Source organism: Apteryx rowi, unplaced genomic scaffold (assembly GCF_003343035.1).
Source record: "Apteryx rowi isolate R43461 unplaced genomic scaffold, aptRow1 scaffold_70, whole genome shotgun sequence".
Taxonomy (NCBI): domain Eukaryota; kingdom Metazoa; phylum Chordata; class Aves; order Apterygiformes; family Apterygidae; genus Apteryx; species Apteryx rowi.
Window position 1 is genome coordinate 2,780,733 of NW_020450983.1, and position 23,535 is coordinate 2,804,267.

At 37.3% G+C, this 23,535-nt stretch overlaps 1 long non-coding RNA gene across 9 annotated transcripts in view; it reads left to right on the forward strand.

Moving 5' to 3' along the window:
* The window catches only part of LOC112976102, a 68,339-nt gene extending 44,828 nt beyond the window's left edge, over positions 1–23,511 (forward strand). For 3 of the 9 annotated variants that reach the window (XR_003256890.1, XR_003256892.1, XR_003256891.1), the window contains 5 exons: positions 271–318; positions 2,739–2,883; positions 9,520–9,623; positions 14,335–14,443; positions 16,547–23,505. This is a non-coding gene — a long non-coding RNA (uncharacterized LOC112976102). Of the gene's footprint in view, positions 1–270; positions 319–2,738; positions 2,884–8,591; positions 8,760–9,519; positions 9,624–14,334; positions 14,444–16,546 lie in introns of all 9 variants that reach the window. The other 6 variants (XR_003256897.1, XR_003256893.1, XR_003256894.1 and 3 more) reach the window with 6 other exon arrangements.
* The last annotated feature ends 24 nt before the right edge of the window (positions 23,512–23,535 follow it).

Consider the following 23,535-nt stretch of genomic DNA (forward strand, 5'->3'; position numbering starts at 1 on the left):
ATTATATAGGCTCATAACATTTCATAGATATGAAAGGCGTCTATGGTCTCTGTTGTCCCATAGTTGCATYGGCATTAGGCAGAGTTCATCCCAAAGCATTTTCAGGTAACATTAGATGTTTCTCAAAAGAGAATACATTACTTTATCTGAGCATTTTCATGTATTGCTGTGTGGAAAGAGTTCTGTTTGAATTACTGAACTGAATTACAAAAATTTTCATTGCTTCTGTCAAAGAATGATTGAAATACTAACACAGAATTTCTTTTCCAGATCCCACTGCTGCATTGTACTATACGGAGAAGATTATTATGTAGAAGTGTAAGTCTAAGTATTTGCATTTTTGACAGTTAACGAGGCTAAAAGCCCTTGTTAATCATAAGAGCAATTGTACCATTTGACATCAAAGGCCAAAAGCTGTCTACGTTATTTGCATGAGCAGTCTGTTTTCAAAGTCAGCATGAACATTGCTATGTTTAAAGACAGAGCAAGTGAAGAAGTGATACCCAAGCAGATATAATATAATATATACAAAATATCTTCCCTTAGAGAATTTTGCTACATGTAAATTATAAGCTTCCACACTGTTATTTTAACAAGTATACTGCAGTATGACCAGCAGAAAAAGGACAGAGCTGAGGTAGCAACTTTTGAGTCAAAAAAGATCAGTGTTGGTAGCTCTGCCAGAAACTAGTCCAGGATGGAATCAGTCTCAGGAGACAAGATACCCTAAATGGTGTCTTTGTGTCTCTGTCTTTATATTGTCATGCAAATCAATCTCATATACATACATATACATACACACAGATGCATTTCATAATGAAGCATCTTGAATTCATGGAGGAAAGTTTATGGTGCTCTCCATCTTCTTCCAAAATAGGTTTTGTTTTTTTGTAATTCACAAAAATCTCACAATCTTACCCACAAATACTCAGTAGAATCCTGTTTTCAGTGAAGATGAAGACAAAATCCTGTTTATTTCAGCAGGAACACAATTGGTTTGCAAAAACTATTTACTAGTTTTCAAAATTGCCTTTCTGTCTTCTGGTTTTTGTCCTTCTCACTTCTACTAAGCTTCATTTATGTGGTCTTACTGTTTCAAGAAAATACATAATATTAACACGAATAGGATTATAGATTAGTTTAATACCTTTAACAACACTTTTCACAAGTCACTCATGGGAAAACATAATGAGTTACTTCATCCAATGTAGCCTAGAATCTGGGGTAGTTTTACCCAAAGACAGGAAGGTTTTAGATGCTAGGCTGAAGTCTGGAAAGAAGATGGTATATTCATTAGAGGTGTTTATTAAGAATGTATATATCAATGGAGTGTGGCCCACGGAGCATAAAATAGTTAGATACTTAGCTGTTTTTTTTGTTTTGTTTTGTTTTGTTTTTTACCTATATTCAAAGTACATATTTTTCCTTTTTGGTACCAAAATAAAAATGTTGATAAACTGAAGTATTCAGTTAAATAGTCTATAAAATTGGTAATTTTCAGTTTATTGTTGATGCAGTGAGGTGCCTGAATAAACTGAAACTTCAAAACTGGCCAAGATTATGAAAAGGAGTTCTTCAGAAGAAAGCCACAGTTAAATCCTTCATCTGTATTCCAGTTAGACAGCTGTGCAAACTAAGGTTTTCTGAACTTCTTTCATTACCACCCATAAATATTTGCATAACTCTTCTCAAGAAAACTTGGCAGAAGTGTTAGGTCTGTTTCCAATTCTTTTCATTCCCAGCGCAGGCATGGAGAATGCATTTCTAGGTTTAGAGTGCATGCACAGAAACAAAAAGGCATCAACATGCCGATTAGCGATGGTAATTTCCAACCTGTGGCAAAGCATTTACTTGAATCACCTTAGGAGAATGCGACTGACATAACAAGTAAAATAGATTTAATAAAAAAAACCCACAGAGTTCTAATCTACTGTTTGGAAAGCCGATACAGCTTCCAGAGGAAAAAAAGTTATTTTACATTGTACTTAAACTTTACTGAACAAAACTATTACTAATTAGATTATTTGTGTACTAGTTATTGTTTAAAGTTTGTTTTAATTGATGTTGTGCCCTGATCTTCTCACCTCTCTTGTCATATTGACACCAATATCTAACATGCTGTGTAGAACACCATATGCTTTCTGGTTTTTACACCTAATTATTGGAAGTCATATCTGTTGATACTTCATATAAGGGAAGAAGGTAGCCAGATTACAAACTTGCACTTTTTTCAGCCTAAAATGTTTCTGGTAACAGTAATACTTGTATTAGAATTATTTTGGTCAACTTCCCAGTGCAGGAAACTTCATGACAGAAGATATGGGCTTATTAATGAGAATATTTTCTTTCATTTACAATACATCTGTTGTGACCCACACAAACATCTATGGCAAACCTCCATACTATTGAAAAATAACTTTTCTCTAAACCTAATAATCAAGTGAATGGTAGGTATGTCTTCCAAGACGAGAACCTTGCTCTCCTGTTCAATGGATACCCTGAGAAGAGTCTGCACCATAGAATCACTTGCTAGTGTGGTCCTGGAGCATTTAAAAATACCATCATTTTGCTTCTGGCATTTTTATTTTTTGTCATTCTTTTCAAAACTACCATGAGGAAATGACAGATGTGATCCTAATGAGTTGTGAGGAATTTCTGGAAGGTCCTTATAGACTGCTAGAAACTCAGCATGAAGGGGAAATGTGGGTCACCTGGGTATTTGTGTTTGTTTTGTTCAGTTCTAGTAGGGAAACTGTCTTCAACAAAGAAATTTTGATTGGAAAACTTTCCCAGAAACTCATTTGAAAGAGAAGACCTCAATGATTCATATACTTCAATATGAAAAAAAAAAGGAAAAGAACATGTTCTATACTGTTTTATAAGGTAGGAGATGATTTTATGGTTCTCTTAAAAAAAAGTCAGGCTTTTGTACTTTACCAGATAGACTCTGATGGCTTAGTTTTCAGGGGATGAACCTGGAGTTGAACTATGTGTTTTTGATTTGTGCCTGCTGAGTGCTTTTCTTAAGCTGCTGGCCTATATTTTTGTTTTGCTTTTTGGCATCTTCACCCCTTTACCAGCATGGGTATGTATACTTTAATGCACAAGGTCAATGGAAAACAAAGAAGTGCTGGAAGAGTGTARCCTGTACAGTCAGCCTTTCTTTGGAGAACTTTGCAAGTGTTTAAATCCACTGCACTATTTGTACTGAATGTCATATTGCCTGACTTACTTATTCCACATAAGTCTGTACAAGTGTGGCAGATTTAGACAAATATTCTTCTCATCCAGCCCTGAGGAAGCAAATGGCACTGATGGATCTAAAAACCACAAATACATTACCTGTAAGAATGAAGGAGACATGCAAGCACAGCTACTCAGTAGCAAGTACTGAAATGCCAAGTGACTACAAATCACAAAAGGCAGATTTCAGCTGGAGATCCATGCAAGACGAGCTGGAGCGTTAGATAGAAGTAGCCACCCATTTCCATTGTTTCCATCTTAGTGTCTTTTTCAAGGATGAAAGAAAATAACCTCGTTGCTGTACCATGAAACCAGTTTTTTTATCCCTAAACATCTGACTTATATTGTGTACATATAATTCTGTTGTTTTCAGTTATTATAAAGCATATAGCTGGCAACAAAGAAACATCTGCACTAAAAAATGGCATAGATTTGAAATGTATTATTTTTTGAGGGATGTATTGACCCATCATACATTGGAAACAGGCCTTTGGGTTGAATGGGAGCCTCCTGGTAAATAGTGACTATATTTCTTCATGTGAAAATGTTTAATTAGCCTTTGAAGGGCTCAGCTTTGCCATCWTTCTCTCCTGCAGAATGCCTGGGTACAGCAGCCACGTGTTTAAGAAAACTAGGAGAGCAACAAATTAGTGCAGAACTATCAGAGGCAAGGAGAACTTTTAGCTGTCTTCTTCCTYAGAAAGTGATTGTGGGACATCCTCGTTTGAAGCTTTCCTGCATAGTGGGCAATGTCAGGTCCATCACCTGACTGCATACAAAAAGGTTTCCTGCAGGCGTTTCAGTCTAAATGCTTAATTTCAATGTTCTCAGTCTAAATTTGAATACCTGTTCAAGATGCTTGCTTTTGAGGTCCAAATTCTTCCAGAAGAAAGGTAGTTTTAAGGTTATGGGACACTGCACATGAGGAAAGTGACTCTGTGGTGCCTGAGGGAAGAGCACAGTCTTGCAGTGTATCTGGTCTCACGACACACATGGCGCAGAGATGCTGCTGGCCCAGCATCTGCCATGGTGGTCTTCATGAGTGTGCAGGGTGTCTGGTGGGCTGACATTGGGGACCACTGAACGCAGTTCTCTTGACAATGGAGCCAGCCCTTAAAAACAGCACTGTTTAGAAGTTATTTGAGTCCTAGCTTTATTTTGCCTGCATATTAGGCAAAAATTATCAGCAGATGTAACTGATGTCATGAGTTTACCAGTACATAGATGTTTACATCTAAAAATATACAAAGGTGGGCATCTAAAACTCATAACCATCTCAACCCATGGTGTGATCAGTAACTTAAAAAATCTTATTTTTCAGACATGGTAAATATCTTCAATTTTCATGGAAAACTACTTGCAGTTTATAAATATGCAGCATGTGTACAGCTGCAGTACTTGTGTTCAGACCTACAAGTGCTTCTTTTATGTGTGCTTTCACCTTTTTTTTTTTTTGCMTGTGCAAAAATGAAACTCTGCAGCAGATCAGCCAAAACCTTGTATGACCTTCATGCACATCGTTAAACAGATACAGTGGCAAAACACAGTCTGTAATTTATTTCACAAAACAGTAGGCAGAAAAAGAAAACATGCTACAAAATAATCTTTGTAGCTGTATATGAAGCTATAATATATTCTCACATGCACATAAAATACATTAAAAAAATTATTTGTGATTATTGATTTCTTCTCTTTAAAAAAAAAATCTGTTTTCTTTTCTTACATCTTTTTACCAAGATGTCAGCAGTATGTCAGAGGTCAGTATCTCGTTGTACAGTGAGGGCATCTCTGGCTCCTGTGCCACATTAGAGACTCAGAGCATCTGACTTATTCTCAGTATTTACATCTCTCATATAATTGTGAGTTTTGAAAACCAAACATCTTAAAAGCTGGAGCCAAAAATGCCACAAACTTCCTTGACCATTAGTGTATCCCACCTAAGAAATTCACCTAAAGCCACCAGGGGTGAAGTACTCCATGTATACATATGTATGTACATTGTGCTGTTAGGATCTGATCAGAGGCCAGCACAAATGCTTGCTCTTTCTTTGGATTAGGATCAGGCCCTTAACATTACTTATCATTTCCAGTAGGAAAGTGCTGGATAGCCTAAAAATTGTGGAATCTTGCCATTTATGGACTAATGAATGTTGTAGCTATACCCTGTAATTAGGAAGCAGAAGATTGCAACTCCATTTTCTAAAAATTCTGCCAACGTAATTTTTCTATTATTATAACAGAAGGAAGGGATGGGTTGGCAGGCTCTCTTGAAACTACATTAGCACTCCATTTTTGAATAACGTAAATTTGTAATAGGTTTTATACAGTAGAAAAATAACAAACAGAAGATGCCAGTGTAGAGTGGAACTAAATAAATTGTCGTGTTATCGTGTAGRAAAAAGTATAACCGATCTTGGATCTGGCATTTGATATCTCCACATTAATTACAACTTTTATGTAGTAATACTTCTGGTGAAACTTTCTCAAACACAAAAAGCCTAAATAGGAATAAATAAAAGTGTATCCTAAGCTTAGCATTATCTCAACATTTACTTGAATTGAAAATTATATAAATAACTTGCTTTTCCAGCGATGCTAATTCATGTAAAAGGCAGTTTTTTGGCTTCTCATCTGACTGACTACTTTAAATTTAACCTTTTGCAGTGTTATCCTATTACATCTATTGCCTTGTCAAAATGCCCTGTTCTGCATGTGACAAAGACTGCGTATATTAATAACTTAATTATGCCTCTTCCAACCCTAATTATTTTAATCACTGCAATCATGGTGGTAACACACCTGCAATTCAGAGCAATCAACTGTTCTCAGATTGCAAAAATCAAGTGTTCATCTAAAATATTAATTAGTATGAAACCCTTGTAGAGGTCTGTTGAGTCAGCTGTGAGTTGACCTATGCTGTTGCATCTCTTTGTGCATTTCTTGGGAGTACTCAGAAAGAATGGCCATCAAGTGAAGCTGTGGGGTGTTAAGTAAGTAAAGAATTGAATAGAATATGTACATGTGTATGTTAGCCAAGCATACCCCATGTAGCTCTGGCTTTGGCAGAAGGATTGAAGAACGGAAATAAAATGAGTGTTCCATTAATTTATAAGCTGAGTGGCAGTATGAGCACTTCAAATTTTAACAATTTTCCAACATACAGTAAGTCTGGGAATGAAATGCAAAAGCACTCTTCATAAGAGAAATAACTAGATTAACAGCGTCTGTAAAAAAGCTGGACATTTCCTACCTCAGAAACATTTAAGAATGCTTGTCAGCTCACCAGTGAACTTGGTACTGAGACATCCAAGTATTTATAAGAAACTGGGAGCACTTCCACAATATTTGATGTGCCAGAAGCACGCTGAAAAAGACTGARCATAAAAAATGAACTGCAGGTCCTTGACTTGTTTAAAAAACCCTCAATTTTCTTCTAAGTGACTAAGCTTATTGCTGAAGAATTCAAACAGAGTTTAAAATGGGTATCCTGATTTATGYTGGGGATTTTGCCACAATGGATGGTGTGAGATACAGTTTCCCAGAAGAACTGAGGTTGATATTGATTGGAATTCTCTATCTCCATATGAGCTAAAAGATACCCCGATTAGTAAATCAGAATAATGCACTACCAAGGTAAACTAAACCCCTGAATGTAGAGTGYTCAGTTCTAGGGGCAAGTGTCCAAACATGCTGCTGGGGAATTTCTCTACTGCAATATTAGATACTATCTTCCTTTGTGACAGAGAAGTGGAACGGCAAAGCAGCTGTCAGTCTGCCAAGCAATCGTCGATGAAACTGGTCGCTTCCTCCAGCATATGCCTCATGACGTGTGCAGAGTTGCGCAGCAAATAAACATCATTTAAATTTTCCTGACTGAGAGCACATGCAGTACAAAAGTACATACTGGTTGAGAAGATTTATCCAAACTGTTAGTGCAACCAAAGTTTCTCATAAGTTTCCGTTTTGGGCTCTTTAGCCAAAAAAATTTGAACACCTTTTAAGGCTGTTATTAAAGAAATTAAAAAATAGTGTTCAATAACAGAAAATAAAATATTTTTGTTTTGACAATTTTTAAACAGAATGTTTCAAGTTTTCTTTTGCTATGAAATCCTAAAATATCATTAATGATATTCCATTTTCAAGGGTTCAGGCAACCTGGAAAAATATTTTATTTTGTCAGAATGAAATATTTTGCCAAAGTTAAATGCATTTTCACTTTTTTATTTGGTCCAGAATCAAACCCAACATTTTTGTTGGTATATTCAAAACAGATTTTTTTCTCTTGATGTGTTTAGCAACCGGACCAAATAAACAACTGCAAATTACACATATTGATATGAAACACCTGTCAGAGCTATACATAGTTGACAGTTAACAGAGCTTAATTTAAATTTTCTCATTGGCTTTAAAGATACTACCCTGAAATTATAAATAAAGACCTTAAGACTATGATAAGTAAATATAGTATACAGCTATTTACTATTAAAAGATTCATTTTGTTTCATTGCAGTCTCTGTCACCAACTTAATTGGTTAATAAAATTGATATAAATAAAGGCAATCCTTGAATCCATCCAAATGATAAATATTTATTCTTGAGAAATGTGCCATGGTATAAGAATCTCTAATTCTTCCACAGAGCACTTCTGATTTTCTCATATGTCGTTTTGTTGCTGGTGTCAACTGAGTGTTATGAAATTGTGAAAGAGTACAGTCAGGAAATTCATATTTCTGCTAGCAGTTTTACTTGTAATAATATTACAATTTTTTATACCATCTTCTTTAGCAGATAATCTAATAATGCAGCTCTGTATTTTTTGTGATATTTATTTCTGCACATTTCCATATGAGATGATCATGAGTGTTGGAGCATAATATGACAAAGAAGAAATAGCTGATTCCCTTAACTGTTTAGTTTTATGGGCCAGAGCCTTACATGGTGTGAACATCATCCCTTTCAGAACGATTGCAATTTATGCAAGTTGCAAATTTGTCATCCAATCTTTATTTTCATACAGTGCCTTTTTATCTTTTCAGATAAATTGCATTTTCATAGCCATTAGTAGGTTTCCAAAGAACTGCTCTTACTTTAAACTCTTTATTAAGCTTTTATATAGAATTTCTTTATACCAGAACCCAAATCTAGTAATCTGAACGCTATTAACACCAGTGGAAGATCAGTGCATTAGTTTAATTGGGAAATTGGTGATGGCTGGTAACTGAATTTTGCATTGAGAGAGGGGGGGAAAAAAAGGAATAAAAGATGCAGCTTCTGAATGCTTTATTCAGTATATGTGCAAATGACATGTACATCTTCCCATTTCTCATAAGCAGTGTGTTTGATTTCAGAGCGCATACAGATAGCAGTAATACATAGGGAAAGTTCTGGAATAAATTGCATTTTCTGCAATGTGGCATGCCAGTGAAGGCAGCACATGCTGCGAGGAGCTTTCCAGGTGTGGCGCATTGCCGAGGCTGCGGCACGAGCGGGYGGAGGAGGCAGCGGACGACATGAAGGTGCAGGACGATGTGCTCTTCACTGTGGCGCCAACGCTCCTTCGTGTTCTCTCTCAGACCCGGGGTCTCTGATAGCTAAGCAAAATATAAACCCCAAACAGGTTTGACTTGGGATTGCAATATATTAAAGTGAATTAGCTGTTTAATGAATTGTGTTTATATTGTGTCAGATATTAAAATAGGCAAGAGCAAGGTGTAGAACATTCAATCCACTATGAATCTAAAAGTCATCAGAATGCCATAAATTATCAGACTAGCTGTATTTTGTACCTTTGAGTTAAGGAAACCTGTCTAAACTGTTTCTTCTAAATTAGAAGAATATACAGAAATCCTGGTGCCAGAACGTTGGCTGGTGTTAATACTTGAATAGTGGATCTAATGACATCCATAGACATTTATAATGCATGAAGATTCAGTCTGTAAAACAATTTCCTCATGTGCCAGTTTCACATGGGAATATGAGGATAGCAACTTCCTAGGAGTGAACCCTCCCTTCGTTTGTCCCTACTCTGAATTTTGGCAAAATGTTGTACTTAACAGGAAAAGGTTCAAAAGAAGCAAGCAGGAAAAGGAACACTGTGTTCAGGGCAGTAGGTCTCACGTTGGTACCCTGCACCTTGCACTGCTGCTTGGCTTTTTAGGCTGCCTCTGTTTCGCTAGTTTCCAATACACTGGGTTTGGGCACCGAGAGGCTTAAAAAAAGTACATAAAAAAATAAAGACTTTGCTTCTACTTGTTAATTTTGCGCTCTCTCTTTCAGTCAGACGCATCTTACATCTGATTAATTCCTCGTCAATGTTTCTTAAGAGACCTGATGATATGTGCTCAGCAAGCCAAGGGCAAATGTTGGTGGCCAGGAGCCAGGTAGGAGCTCTGGGTAGAGCCTCTCTTTCTATTGACTGTGTAATGAAAAAAAGTCCCTTAGGGTTTCTGCCTCCAATTTCCCAGCTGTAAAATGGAAATAATGCACAGAAAATACTTATGTGTATACACAGAAAAATGTACCAAAATACGAAGATTAAAGTGTCCTGTTCCTAATCTTCAGGTCCTGTTGATTTCAGTGAAAGCTGATCAGACCCTATCATGGCTATGCAGAAATGATCATGCTCTTGAAATTCTATAAAATAGTGACACTTTAAAGGGAGAATTTGTAGAGAATTGTAACAAAAGTAAATGTCTAAGAAAAACCATGACAATGCCTGCAAATTGGAAAAGCAAAGTCCAATATTAATTAATAAATGTAGCATTAGTAGAAACAGCTTCTGAGTAAGTATCTCCAACTTGCTCTTTCAAATTATAGATTGTTTACTTAACGCACTTCATTGCCAGTAAAACTTTCTTTTAAATAGAAGTTTATAAAGCAAATTATCCAACTGTGAAATTGGAAGCACAACTGTTTCAGCCCATCTGAATTTTATTTCATTTTTTTTACTATTCCCCCTCAGTAATCTGCACTTGCTTTTATAGGGCCTACAACTGAAAAGGATTATCTAGTCAGAATACATCAGCACATAATAAATGTGCTTCATTTCTTCCACAGTTCTTAAAGCTGACAGCCAGAATGAATGTTTGTCTCATCATTGGCACAACTGGTACTTTTGCAGAGACTATTTCATGGTCCATTGGACCCTAAAGGACATTGTTTTTAAAGGCATATTATCAAAAGGAATGAAGCATACCATCAGAGTGCATATTAGCGTGTATTATTAAACTTAAGGGCAAGAGTATTGCTTAGTAGATATTGTAAGGCTCTCCAGTCAAAACATATTAAAACTAATCTTTATGCTTCTCAGCATTTATAATTTTTTGTGCTTAACTGGTAAATATAGGTCACCAAAGGTACTTTCAGTTATCTGGTAGTTTTGAAAGAAGAGGAGAGAAATGCTTTAAAAACAAGGTGATTTATCATCCTTTCTGTATGTATATAGAAAACCTACTATTATTGCTATTGCTATACTAATGGGCTTCATATAACAGTGCCACATTAATTAGCTGTCAAAATAGCACAGCTGTGAATCCCATCTTGCTGATTTATAAAAACTAAAAAAGCGATATTCCTTTAAAAATATGCAAATATACTGCTTGTAATAATATCAGGAAGTAACCAGCTATCTTGGAAACAGCTATTGAGTTGCACAATGTGAATTTCTGAATCTCAAAGGTTGGGAGCTCATCAAAATATTCACTGGTCAGATCACAGCGATGTAAAGATTGTGCGGGCAGTGCCTAATTTGATACAGATTGCAGTAGTGTTCATTGGGTTAGAAGCTGCATGGTCCTGACAGCTTAACTGTCAGATAAATTGCCACAGTTATAGCATATGAGCAAGCCCATAAGCAGATCATATTAATGTTATAAAAATATGACACCAAAAACTAATAACTATCTTTGAGGCATCTGGACAGAAGCAAAATCTAATCTTGTCTAAAAGAGCTCCATTAGCAGTAATCATTCTGTAATGTGATCAACATATTCTTGTCAAAGCAGATAGTACTGTACAGTATTAGTAAAACTGATTAAACATGGCATGCTATTCTAAAATAAACCTTCAACTTTGAGAATCAGGGCCTGCTGATTACACTGGATTTGTCGGTTAAAACATGTCCAAGTAGTTTTCAAAATTGCTTCTTCTAGTGATTTATTCTTAGTGAGGGAGAAATATATAATAGTTAAAAAAAAAAAGTCAAAATGAAAAAGTTAGATCATAAAAAATTTCAGCAGCTCTAGGAAGACAGAAAAAAGAAAAAAAAATTTTGGGAAAGGTTGAGCCCTTATTACAATAATCTTTGAAGGCCTCCCAGAAAAATTTAGGTTTATGTATCCTTTGCCTGTGATGCCTTATGATCCAATTGCCCAGTAAGTCAAAATTCTTTCAAGGAAGCACATTCTTACAGTTGCAGAATAAATACATCAAGAGCACATTAGCCGATCTACCTCCTGGATAAAAAGACCTCACTCTTGGGGTAAACCTTTGAAAGTGATGGATGATATGCTGAAAGTCTTGGAACACTGCTCCCCCATTTCCATTGTGCAACATATGGTCCAGGAGATGCTCTGATGTTCCTTGCAACCACAAAAAAATGAAGAGTAAAGTGTGACATCAAGTGCCATGTATTTTTTGCTCAATATCACTACTGCGGGCCAGGAAAATGCTATGCATAATGATCTAGAGAAATGCAAAAGAGCTGGAATTTATTATTCAAAGGGCACATGAATAGTTCTCCCTCTTTTCATAAATAATGTATTTTTATTTGAATAATGCTTCCAACATCTCAAGAGTACCGCAGAATCCACCTGCTCTGCRAGGGATATGTACCTGCCCAAGGAGCACACAGATCCTGGATTAAATTAGAGTTTGGAAGTGTTTCTCCAGCTGTGAACTGATACCCCTTTTGGGTCTATAAAAGGATCCGGATAGACCTGAGGAGCTTTAGTCAGCAACATCTTAGTTTCTTAAGGCAGAGGAGTGGTAAAAGGCTGTAATTACAGCCTGCAAGTGTTTGCTTTGGCTGGAAAATTGCAAACTACCTTTAACAGCTGGCAGCAACTAAGTTTCTCCAGAGAAGGAGAATGAACATAAACTGTTATAACAAATTATGAGGGTGGTTCCTACTTCCTTGCCTGCAGGAAATGAGCTGCGACTGGTTTTGGAGCCTGTATAAATACAGATTGGCTAAAACAGGAAAGGAAGGGAAGGCATGGCGAGAGACACTTGGAGGGAAGTAAACGATCTGTTTCTCGGCAAATGAGGAACTGCTGCTGTTGGGCTGCCCTTAGGAGGAGGAACTGGATGGACCCACCAGGACTGCTGTAGCTGGATGAGGGAAAGTGCTATCCCCTGCATGACAGAGGGACTGGGCTTGGACAGAATTTTTTTGTCTTAGGGGTGGAAAGTTGCTGTGAAGTGTTACCAAAGAAGAAATGCATCATTTGCAGACTTTAGGTAGGTTGTGAAGGTCCAAAGACAAGATGGAAACAGCAAGGCTGTTTTATGAATTAATGAATTTATAAAACTTCTCCAGTTTAGGAGAAGTTTTATCTGGGAATTTGGCAATCAGGTGAGGGGACAAAAGAGAAAGGGGGAGCAAAGCAATACACCCAGTATCAAGGGATTTGAGAAACTCCCAAAATACAGTTGTGAATAAAATTTTACCCCATAATAAAGTATCTGGTTCCAAACTACATGTGTGGGATAATTTAGTTCTTTTCTGAGATGTAGAGATGAAAGCAACAACCATCAGATAGACAAATAATGTGTTTTCAACCTGTTTTTTGTATTTTTACCCAGACATTTTGAACTGAACATCATGRTTAAGCACTTCTTTCTTCCACTGATGAAAGTAGTTATTACACCAGCATAAGTATTTCCCAATATTTATCCTTGTAAAGTTAAAAATAGGGCTAAGTGTTGGAATGTCTTAGAAAATTAAATTTAGAATTCTACTGGCACGACCTTGTCTAACAGGATGGGCATCTGTATCATGATATTATTGTGTCCTCCTGAGAGACATGCCTCGTTTTTACAGCAGGAGAGCTGCTTTCAAGGTGAAGGATGTTCAATGTTAATCATAAATTCAACCAGCCTACTCTGTCACAACAAACAAGTTCAATTTTACAGTAAAAACTGTACACTGAGTATCTGTGCCTCTAAAACGCAGATGGACTGGTGATAAATGAGTTCAGGGCAATAGGTGCTGGTCCCTCTAAATTACTTGGGCTAGACTGAAAGTAGTACTAGACACTCACACAATGAAGTAAAAGGAAGTACAAATGCACTTGTGCTTATATGAATGTTTATGGACTAAATGTCTTTTAATTTGTGTGAGTGAAATAGATGTGAGTGACTTCACTTTCCCTCCCCCAGTGCCCTGATGCTGGCTTATAGAAGGTTGTGGGATTTGTTTGGCAAGGTCAGGAAGCCCACCTGGCCCTTTTCTCCTCCACCAGTGCCAAAAAGCAGGGAGGCAGCCGCTGCTCAGAGGTGCATCCTTAGGTTAGGGTGCCTTCCCAAGCTGATGCATGTTACCCTAAAAATTTAACACCGAGGGTATATTATTTAAATTAGTATTCTACTGCAACCAATATTTCACACTCTAATGAAATTTTAACTCCACCAACACAATCAAATTGAAGGGATACAAAGGAACAAAGTTACTCAGACACTGAAGACCTATTACTTCACTTTCTTTTCTGCTTATATCATATAGTAATTTCCCCCTTATTAAAGCAATATATTTCAGAGGAATTACAATTTATACACCATGAATAATATCTTAAAATATCACTTTTTTGGAGACTTTCAGTAAGAGAGATAATGGACAGATCTTTCATTGAAAGATATAGAAGCAGAAAGAAATTAAACTGAAAAATGTATTGTGTCAAAAGTGCCTATTTGTAGTATCAAAATAATGACAGCAGATTTGACACATATGCTTGATAAACAAAATTTCTTTGAAAATTTAGCATAGCAATATATTTGATACAAATATGTCCTCAGAGTTAATATGTTGCATTGCATCCTGTACTTTTGGTAATGGTTAAACTTAATGTGGTCTTCTGATTTATGGCTCTCCAGAGATTTGTGAAGTTCCCAAAGATCTTACACATGCACTCATGGGCATAGATGATGGGTGACTTCGGAGATGAAACTCTGTCAGGAGTGACARTGTCAACGTACTGCTCTTGTAAGTCATTCTTTAAAACCTTCTCCACTATGTGTGAAGGAATTTCCTTCTTCTAAGGGGCTTGATGATTTGCTTAAGTCAACTTTGATGTGGTTAGCAGGGTTGTGGTAGAGAAGACCTGTGCAGGATTTCAAGAGACTACCGGTACAAGTAAATCTGATTCAAACCCTTACAATAGGGATGTTCTCCTTGCTCTAAAATTTATAAAAATCTGCTTACAAGCATTTTCTGTGGAGGGATTTCTACAGGTTTTGAAAGCTGAGGATAATACCAGCAACCTGTGCTTAAAATACAATGGATTATAGTTCCTTTCATCTTGCTGCATATTAAATAGCAGAGGGTGATATAACCTTCTGGAACACAGAGCTGCAGATGCCCACTAGCAACGGTGTGTGGCCAAGCTGTTGGGTTTTCAGCTAGTGCAAGCTGCTGTGACCTACAGGCAGGAGACACTAGAGCCATGTAACACAAAGATGTAGAGAAAAAGAAAGGCATATAGTGGTGGTGAAATGTGACAGGGAACTTTCATTTCATGTGTTGTACCACTTAAAGCCTCCGATAACTGTAAGTTGCCTCRACCTCCTGAGGCACAGCTCTACAGCTCTAAATGTATGACATGAGCACATACAACTACGGCATACTTTACTCTGAGACACTGCAGATTAGCCCAGATATGTAYGAGAAGAAAAAAGGTTTTTATATCTTTTAATTAGGCAGGGTGAAATATGGCTAGGAAGAATTTTGTCGTCTGAAGTCTGATGAGCTAATTCTTATTCCATTTGCTTTACAAATCTTACTGCTACTGCTACGGGTATGGATGATGATGATGATGAAAAGGAGGTAAAATAAATGAGCATGCTTCCCAACTGCATGCCTCATTCATAGCTACTCAGCTAGCGGAAAAGCTCTGAGAAATGGATGTTGCCAAGGGCCAGCTTTCCGGACCACGCGGACCCGCTAGCAGCAGCTCGCCGGCRCTCTAGAGAGCAGCAAGTGCATCAGTGACAGGCAGATCAGGAGGAGTCTGGATTATTGAGATTACATAAAGCAGTTGTATGTCTGTGCGTGTCTCTAATCTTAGCTCCTATTGTAGAAGAAAAATGTTATGATGTTAAAACCTCCTTGTCTCTGGGGAATGCTTTCGTGCTATTTTGGAAAGAACCAGAGAATGCCACTTTGAAATGTATCATCCCAGCTCCCTAATATTTGTAATAGTCTGAAATTTAGGGGTTTGGTTTTTATCTACTRTTTCATTTCCACAATTCATTTTTCAGTTCAGAACAGGCCTGATCCTCATAGCTTACACATATCAGTCTTGATCTTCACATCTTCACAGTGAAAGTTTCACTGTGCTCAGGTTTAAAGATCGATAGCTCATCTATATAAGCAAATTTTAATACTGTCTCATTTATTATTTCATTTGAGTCAAAATTCTTACAGTATATGTGTGTATGTGGCACTTTTGGATCTTGTTTAAATCAAATGTAATCAAACTGATAAATGAAAAAGACATTGCTGAAGTTGCTCTTTTATATTTCACTTTGTAAGTGAACAAAAATAGGTAAGTAAAAATAGCGTGTTTTACTGCAAAGAGAAAAAAGAGGAATGAATATAATTTCCTCAGGAAAAACATGCTAGTTACACCACCAGATGTTGAAAAGCTGCACATTAAAATATTTTTATACTCATCCAACTTCATAGCAGAAGTTCAGCTCTGTGAATAATTAAACTAAACCTTCCTCAGAGGACCAGATGGGTTGACATGACAAAATAACACAAAATAATGCAAAGGTAATACCTATAATTTAGTGCCAAAAATGCTGGAAATAACTGAATTCTGGAGATAAAATATTTGATATATTTAATTATGGTAGTAAAGACATGTGACTCAAAGGTTATTTGCAATTGCTTTTGGTAAATTTACTTTACATTATTTGATTTTACATTTTTTCATTTAAATTTCTTCAGAAATGGAGAATAAAGACTTGTTCCAGTGAAGCAAAACTAAGCTAATGCACGAAATGATGAAATTAATTAAGAGATTTATGTTTTTGTTATATCTCCTGGAAGAGTGGTTTAGAAATCTTTTACCCATTCTCATAGGATTGTCTGATGTTAAAATGCAAGAGATTAACAGCCTGGCTCCAGAGAGGCAGTTGTTCCACACCGCACGCCCACGTGGGCCTTGGTACGTGAAGCACTTTTACATTTGTATACTTTCAAAAATGGAAGTGATGTGGGAAAGTTTTGTGTTTATTTTTAAGTGTATTGCTGGACTGAAATCTTGGGGAAGTCTATCCGACTTCTTTTCACATGTTGCAGTAATCACCAGTAGGAAACGCATATGGCCAAGATACCATTTCTGAAAAAAAATATCAAAACTCCTATTGTGTTTGAATGGAATACGGATTGGCATATATCCCTCTTTGGTTTCTATACTGAAAATATATAAATGTAAATACAAAACCTGCTGTGCATGGCTTAATATGACCATCTCTTAAGCCAGTGGAAATACATCCACTGACTTCAGAAGGAATTAGAACCAACGCCAGAGAATCTTCCCGAATTTGGTATATTGAACTGACAATGTGGCATGATTTCTTTTTTTCCCCTGGAAGCTCAGATTTGGGGGAGTGGGGAGGTCCAGTACTAAACAGGCAAGGGTTGGACTTTCAGAGCACAAGCGGCCTCCAGAGCGGGTGGCGCGGTGGGAGCGGGGAGATGCCTCCGCGCGCATTCAACTGCGTGCAAGGCAAGGGCACCTCATGGAGCTCAGAGCTGTCACGGCGCCTGCCGCAACCAAGGCCTGCTGCCCTCAAAGACTAGGAGCGCTGCAAAACACTCTCTGTCTTTAGCAATGTTTATTTCTGTCTATGAAAAGAAACAGCGGTCACTTTAGATTCAAGGAATACTTAATGCCAGAATTTTTTAAGACTTTTTTTTCTTAATTGGAATATTTAAGTCTAATGCAGTTAGAAAAAAAAGCAACAAGCTTGATTGTAATGAAAATAATTTTAATGAGTATATCAAGTGAGTGCAATTAAAATCTAGATACATAAATAATATGCCATCCTAATTAGAAGTAATGTGTGTGGGTTTTTTTTTTTTTTTCCAGAATACACTTACTAAGTTTCTTTTCTTTTTTCTTAAGACTAAATGAAAATATAGGCCACTCCATACTGGGAAAAGAATATAAAAGAAATTAATTTTTATTTAAACATGAGCAAATACCTGGAGTCTTTGGCTATCTTTCATCCTTCACTATTATTTTTCTGAAATTGTTTGTCTGCACTGTCTTCATTAAAAGTCCTGCTGTTTTGGTTTGTAAATATTCATGCCAATAATGTTACCTTTTCTTGATTGATTGACTGAACTAATTCAATGTATTTTGTTGAGCYGGATTTTCCTGTTTAGGCCCAGTCCTCCATTAAGGTGTGCAGGAAGAGTGTGCATGGGAGAAGACAGTGTAAAGGAAAAGAAAGAAGAGAGATCGCTCCGTGCAGAGCATTACTAAAGTAGAGTGGGATTTGTCTGAACAGGGCTTGTTACAAGGTGAAGCGTTAGCTATGGTAGAATTTACATGAGCACATCGGAGGTTGCCAGTATCCCAGGAACATAGTCCAGGTTCAATCACTGTACTGAGGTGCGCAGACTGTGAGGAGCACAGTCCTGCGTTACGCAGGTATCCGCAGTCTGTGGGCTTCAGTGACAGCATAAAGTGCACAAGTAATGAAGTGTTGGTGTACCAAGATCTACTTCCTAAAAGCATTATACAAATGTGCTATTAGATTTAACTAGCTAAATGTTATTTTTCTGCCCAAACCCAAAATCTTGGAAAATTATAAAACAAATTAGTGGGTTGCCAACATGTGTTTTGGTCCATTCTGTAAAAAAATTATTGACTGGGTATAAATGACACATCACAGAAGGAGGAAGACATAGTTTGTTTTCAGAAGTTCAGAGAATTATAGACATGAGAAATGGAATGGCATGTTAACTGGTTCACGTACCTGCAAGTATAGGATTTCTGTCATACATACAAATTGCCTACTTTTTTACAGTAGAAAGTGAATCATTCCATTTTGTTACCTAGTCCTGATTTTCTGCTTAAAAAGTTCTACTTAAATACAAGTTTAGATTGCTACAAGGGGGATTTTTTAGAGGCTAGTAAATCAATGTTGCTTGCATTGACTGAGTCAAGAAAATAATAGCTTGAAAGGTCCCCGGAGTCTCACATACCACAGCATGGTGGCTTCTTGAATATTACAAATGAGATAGACGTGTTTATCGGGCAGAGAGACCAAGAGATGATTGAGACAGTTCAGAGACTGATGAGAGGCATCAGCAGAGAAAGGTACCTACATATTTGCTGCCATGTCCCATGAGCTGGGTGCTCAGGAGGAAGACCGTCTGACTTCCAACAGGAGGCAGAGATGCCCAGATGCTAAACGGTGTGAAGCCTGCTAATCTGCAGAAGGAAGAGTCAACCTACATTCACTCCCTGTATTACTTTTGTTTCCATTCATGAGACTGTGAAGCAAAAGGAAAAGGAAGGGGTAGGTCGGGCCATAGAAATAAAACTAAAGAAAGGTAATCCTGAATACTGACTAGGAGGCATGGGGTCCTGCACTGTGCATAGTAAATATCTCTTCTCAGTGAGGACCATCAAAATTAAGTATTCCACTTCCATTAATGCAAAAAAATTAATAAATTTCACTTCCTGCTCTGAAACCCAACCCTGGATTTTGAATGCTCTAATCAATTAGTAAGTGCAAAAGGATGTAAAAGAAGATTGTCACAGATAGTCTCCCATTAAAGGCATTACTGACTTTGAATGAAAACTTGTTGCCTTTTTCAGTCACACTGAGTTACAGCAAGTTCCCGAGGAGGAGGAGAACGTTCTTGTGAGGAGCGGTGCAAGATTCAGACTCCATAGGAGTATATAGTATTCTGTAGCAATGTTGTGCTAAGCAGCTTAGATAGAAAACATTTCACATAAATAACAATTTGTCATTACAACTGAAGTAAAGAAAGGTAAGGTTAAATAAAAAGCATTCAAGCTCTTATCAGGAAAGTCAMATGTATTTTTCATGTTGGAAAAGCGCATTTAGACATTGAGTAACTGATGTATTTAGCCTGCATAGTGTTCTGTAAATGCAGATAAACTTGATAAGCAAAGACACATCTGCTGAATAGGAACATCGTTCATTTTTCTCCTGAGGTAATGACTACCTATTCAGCCTCCCTTGCCCCKCCAGCATCTATAAAACTTCTCCCACATCTCTACACAAAGTGACAGTGCAAGTTGTTCTACTTATTATTCTTCTATTCCCTGTGCATGTCTTTTTTAATGATGTATGGGCTTGCCTTAGTGGTGCTTAATCTAATGATGGACTAACTCCCTGGAGGCTACAGGCACCATTTTCTGTGTTTGTAGCCAGCAGCCAGAATAACATGGTGATGGATGTCTTGGGCTCCCCCCTCCCGCTGTGTGGACTAGGTGCACATTTATTGCAATATGAAATTATAGGTATAGCTTCAAAAAGAGCAATTTCCTGGCAAGGCACTCTTCAGTGTCTTATGTGCTTCATTCACCAATTAGACCATATTGAAAAAATAATTAATTGATTCAACAGAGCAACAAAATGCAGAGGTGGCTTCAGGATGAAAGCAATGAAGTTTCTTAAGTGAGGAGTAAAAACAATTAATACTTTCTCAAATATCGCTGCAGATTTGATTAAGAGCTCAGTCCATCTTATTATGCTTCAGCTAGCAACCTGCAGCATGCTGAAACACTGTTTGACTAAAACTTGGCCAAGCAGTTCCAAAAGAAAAATCTATATCATTGGGAGAAAATATTTTTTTTAAATACTGATTAATGCATGTCCTGTGAGCTAATGAGAAAATAACCTTTGTGATAGAGGAGAAATAGTAAACCTTGCATAAATTTTGCAGAACTACGACTAACTTCTCCAGTAATATAAAGCAGGTAATTATATTCAGCCTGGGATCTTAAATGGTAATTAGATAAAGATTATTATTACAAAGGGTCAAAACACTTAAAGGTCTGAAGTCTATTGCTTATGCAAAGTAAAGAAACAGTGTGATTAAAGCATAATTTTGTAACCTGTATGTTTACATTGCTATCCTGAAAGATACTTGCATTTGCAAAATGGGTAATCACAGTGCATACCTGAAAACAGTCCTCAACATTCACCATCACAATATGTAGAGCTTGTTATTTTTATCAAAAAACTATTACAGGGCATTGATCTCCTGCTGGCCTGCTTGTGTGCCCTGGCCTGGGTGTTACCTGCTATTTTATGGCCTTTTCGATTTCAGCCAACCATGATGTCCTTCTCCTTTCCTTCTTGGGTGAGCAGTTTCCATTTTATGACCGGTCTATGTCCTGATGATCYATGAGTCAGCATCGCAAACACATGCTGTTGGGAATGCAACATAATTTTGTCATTGTGCACTTATCAGCTTAGAAATCAGGGCTCTGCTACTGCAGGCAATGATCAAAGATTTCTTGAACCTTCTCTCAGCCTGACAGGATCTAGCATATTATGTCCTAGTGCCCATTTTTCCACAGAGCTCCCAACTTCTCTTGCCGTGCATCTCTCATCCCTTGCTCTCTGTAAGGGGAATCTCTGAGCTTTTCCAGGAAAAAGCAGTAGCCTGTGTTACGGTATACCTATGCCTTAAAGAACATGCTGCCACGAAAGGCTAGACAAAAAAAGACATCAAAGCTTCCTCAAGCAGAGATTCACTGCAAATGAGGCAATGTTTCTTTGCAGACGTCAGTGTGTGAGAGCTCAGAGAAAGAGTTTAAAGACATTTGGTATGATTGTTTGTTAAAGCTAATACCATGGACCACTTCACTTTCTGAATTCCAAGAACACTGACTACATTATTGCCCCAAGGAAAGCCAGCAGATAAATTACCTTAATGAATTTATTTTAGGAACATTCTTTTTGAAAGCTGTCTTATAACCACCATTTATTAATATCAATATTGGTGCTTTGGCTTGTGGCTCTTCTCTTACAGTAACTGTCATGCTAGTACACTTCTGCCACGCAGGGACAGGTAACAAGAAAGAATAAGAGAAAGCCAAAATGACTGATTGTGGGCATTTGCTTAACTTTTTTATTATTATTATTTCCACAGAACGTGCAAGTCTCACAATCAAACAAGCATAACTGCAAGATCTTAAAAATTGAAATTTAAACCTTGTAATACTGTTTTTGCAAATATCATTTCCCAAATGCTGTTGAAATCCCAGTCATGTCCTGACTTGTGCCAGAAAGCACTTTACAAAGCTTTGCCCGTGGCTCTGGCTCTTTGGTTGCTTGTTTGGTTTTGAGATGTGCTTGTCTGTTTTTGGAAGAACTGCTACAAAAGGAAGCCGTGAGATGCAGCAGAAACGATTGAATGCAGTGAATTTCACCCTAGGTCTGCCTCCATCAGGACTGTCTGGCTTAAGCAGGTGTCATTAACTATGTGATTAACTATGACTTTCTGATCGTGTGTGAATTTGTTATGTCAACATACATAGCTCGCAAATATGTTTTTTGTTGGTATATACAARGCAGAACTGTAATATTACTTCTGATTAATGGTTATCTTTAGAAGTGACTAATCAAAAAAATAAGGGGCTGACCCAAACTGAACGTATGTTGGTATTCTCTGTAAAGCATAACTGAATAGAATTAACTTTATGGAAATTAAATATTACGTTATTTGGGGGTTTCTTTATTTTGTATTTATTTCCTATATTCAATTTTTAATTTCTTTTTTCTTTCAGATTTGAATGACCTCAGAATGATTTTCAGTCATATTTTATCCTTGGACAGACTTTTAGCTGCTAAGGGAACCCTGACTAGTCGTGGTGACTGTTGATTAGTGAGTTATTGGTGCATTTTGAACTTCGGTGCTCCTCGCAATTGTATTTCGATACTAGTGACTTTGTTAGGCCCAGATGTGCAAAGATAAGTAGAGCACAGTCTAACTGAAAGCACTCATTGATCCRACTGCCCCTCCCTGAAAATTCCCTTGCAGTTCATAGTGTCTATGGGCTTTGCAGAAATTTATTCATACATTTTAAATAAGGACTACTTTTGAGAATTTCCCAGTCAGTCATGCATAATTTATAAACATGGAATATTAGGCAGAAATAATGAAATTATTCATGATAAGGTATTTGCTCAGATTTAGCTACCAGTTCTTTCCACTGGCATTTATTCAGTCTGGCCTGGTTTCCCACCTCAGCTCTTTTTCACTGGACTTTTTGACTGTTTTCTTGCTGTAGTTTCCTCTGTGATCATCCCAACTCAAACCTGAAAACTTTTACTGAGAAACTATAAGCTGTAAAAGATTCTGTCTTCTTAGGACAGAGCGGGACTGGATTTAGATTAAAATTCATGGAATAAACTYTCCCATTTTAATTGGATTTTTACGCTGAGGTTTTTTTGTTTGCATAGAGTCAATAAGGACCGCAACAGTAGGGTTTAAATCCTCCAGGATTTGGCTGAAGACAGCAGTACGTTGTGCAGTTTATTACTAATTTAATGGCTTAGAAAACCACTCTTAATTCTGATTCTCTAAAGGCTCCGTGGAGGAGCTCAGGAAGAGACAAGACAGTCAGACTGAAGAACATTTACAAAGCTAACTAAGCAGGGAGTGAGCATTGTCAGATCGCAGCATCAAAGCGCTGGTGTTTTATATTCCCATGGCAAGCTCAAGGAAGGCTGTAAAATCACATCTCTTTTAGGTTTACTCTAGTTTATACTTCCCAAAGACCACGAGGATGCTAGGTTCTCTGAGACAAGACRGAAGAGAAATCCCCAAATAAATCATTTATTTCCTGGCATGGAACAAATAGGGTTCCTCTAAAGACTGAGGAAAGAAAGGCCACTGTAACTTAATGGGCAAAATGCAGAAGTGCCTACCCATCTCTAGAGTACACYGCAATGTGTAAAGAACATTTTATCCCTTATCAGACACATGCTGAACAAGGAGATCCTGTTTTTCCTGTCTGTAATACTCCCTTGGACCCCCAACACCAGGCAAGTCATTCTTTTCTTCCTTCC